General features: G+C 42.6%; 1 pseudogene; it reads left to right on the top strand.

The window, feature by feature from the left end:
- Nucleotides 1-1,626: 1,626 nt before the first annotated feature.
- Nucleotides 1,627-2,120, top strand: LOC101839350 (annotated as a pseudogene).
- The last annotated feature ends 481 nt before the right edge of the window (nucleotides 2,121-2,601 follow it).

The raw sequence follows: 2,601 nt of genomic DNA, 5'->3' as shown, positions 1-2,601 counted from the left end.
GAAATCTGTGGTTTTAGTGGTGTCAAAGCTAGACAAAGTCAGACAAGTGTTGTAAACAGAGTTTATTCGCTAACTACTGATAATAAAGGAAGGAGCTGAGCTTTGTTTCCATTTGCACAAAGATGAGTGGGAGAATGGGAAGATACAAGAGGAAGCAAGGTGGGGTGCAATAGCATCAAGGAAGTAAAAAAAATTACAGAGGACTGATCAATATGAATGTGATTAGGCCAAATGTGCATGCTGCCTGGCAATTAGATTTCTATCCTACCAACACAGGGACAGAGAGACAGAGTCCCTATTGTTCCTGACAATTAGGTTCCAAGGAATGTCTCACAGGTCCTTAGGAAAGACACTCCTGAGTCATAGGAGAGAGGTACAACTCTCTAAGGGACAGAAGGATTGGCAATTATAAGCCCCTTTTAGTAAATACTCTAAAGTTATGGGGCACAACAAACTGAATTCTTTTGATAACCCTGTTTTTCCTGATGGTACGTTGAATTCTAGTGATTAGATCTTGGGTTGCTAGAAGCCTTGTTAATTAAGTCAAATCTCTTAGTGCAGGAGTATGAAAGGAGTGTACTGGTGCATTCTGCAGACCCCTCTAGCCATGTGGGAAGTTCAAACACATGTCCAAATTTAAGAACCTCGTTTTGAGCATAATCCTGGCCTAACTACAGCCTGGTTAAGTAAGAAAATAATAAGCAAAGGACTCCATGGCTTTTCATATATATGTGCTTTGTTTCCATTATCCCGATCTATGTGAAAGGGTATGTTCTCAGATCTAGTGATGGATCAATGTGGGACTTCTCCTTCCCTGGAAGGGAATTTATTTCTATATGCTACATGTTAATCCATTGGTGGAATCTACATTTATCAGAGACTGCAAGATTACAAGAAGCCACATTTTATTGTAACTGAACTAGAGGAAGAAGGGCTATGTCCATGTGATGTCATTATATCTGGATTAGTAGTTGCCTATGACTGACAGTTATCCATGTATTTGGTTGAGGTAGGCATGTTTCTAATTGTGTATATGGGGAGTGACATACATTGTGGTTAAACACCCACTGGGTTGTCTCTGCACTCCTTTTTTTACTACCTCATCTACTTTATTGTTTTGGCTGTACAAGACCACCTTCCATGTACTTTCCCAAAGAATTTTGGATAGAGTTAGGAGAGAAAAGAAGACCAGGTATATCAAAATATATGCCTTTGTCCCTAAGGCCCATTTGCATTATCCTGGATTTTGTGAGGCTTTCATTTTTATAAATGGGCTTCTTACAAGAACTTGTTCAAATGTGTTCTCTTAGACACAAGAGTCTTATTAACATGCATATGCAATCTGGGGGAAACTACACTGTCTATAGGCCATAGAGAAGATAGAAGTGGCAGACACCAAAATCCTGGAAGCAGAAGGAGGTGAGCTTTGGAAGCAAGGCCAGGGTTGCAATACCATTCAGCTCCTTATCAGAGAGATAGCTTTAACAAATTGCATAATTTCTTGAATTCTGAGTGCATCTGTGAAAAAGAGACTCAATAATTTCTTCAGCAAGTTTGATACTGCTACAAGAATAGAGCTGGGGACTTTGCAGATGCCACTGTCCCCTGTCGCCCCTTCCTGTAGCCATGGCCAACCCCACCGTGTTCTTCAACATCACAGCGGATGGCAAGCCCTTGGGCTATGTCTCCTTCGAGCTATTTGCAAACAAAGTTCCAAAGACAGCAGAAAAATTTCACGCTCTGAGCACTGGAGAGAAAGGATTTGGATATAAGGGTTCCTCCTCTCACAGAACTATCCCAGGATTCATGTGCCAGGGTGGTGACTTCACACACCATAATGGCACTGACGGCAGGTCCATCTACGGAGAGAAGTTTGAGGATGAGAACATCATCCTGAAGCACACAGGTCCTGGCATCTTGTCCATGGCAAATGCTGGACCAAACACAAATGGTTCTCGGTTTTTTACTGCATGGCCAAGACTGAGTGGTTGGATGGCAAACATGTGGTGTTTGGGAAGGTAAACGAAGGCATGAACATTGTGGACTCCATGGAGCGTTTCAGGTCCAGGAACGGCAAGACCAGCGAGAAGATCACCATTTCCGACTGTGGGCAACTCTAATTCTTTTGACTTGAGGGCTTCTTACCCACCAGACCATCCTGTCTGTAGCTCAGGAGAGCATCTCGCCTCCACCCCATCTGCTCGCAATGCCCTGTAATCTCTGCTCTCAATGAAATTCTGTGGGTTGCATATTTTCCTCATTCCCTTCCAAGTCTAGCTAGATTGCAGAGTTAAGTTTATGATTATGAATAAAACCTAAGTAAAAACTGGAAAAAAAAGAATAGAACTGGGTACTGGAAGAAGGCAGGAGGTTTTGTTGTGCACCAATTAGTTTGTCCAGGTGTATTTCCAGGAGCATGGGTGACTGACATGCAGCTATGCTACTCAAGTATCTCCCTCCATGCAGCCATTGCTAAGAGGCTTATGTATCCTTGAGAAAGGGAGCAGTTTCATGTGCTTCCCCACTCTCTATGATGTACTCTAATTCAGGATCACAACCATCATGTCCAGCCTGTAAGAAACAGTTACGTTGCTATCAATT

This window comes from Mesocricetus auratus, unplaced genomic scaffold, assembly GCF_017639785.1.
Source record: "Mesocricetus auratus isolate SY011 unplaced genomic scaffold, BCM_Maur_2.0 Super-Scaffold_100003, whole genome shotgun sequence".
In the NCBI taxonomy this organism is placed as follows: domain Eukaryota; kingdom Metazoa; phylum Chordata; class Mammalia; order Rodentia; family Cricetidae; genus Mesocricetus; species Mesocricetus auratus.
This window is presented reverse-complemented; position numbering and strand designations above follow the sequence as displayed.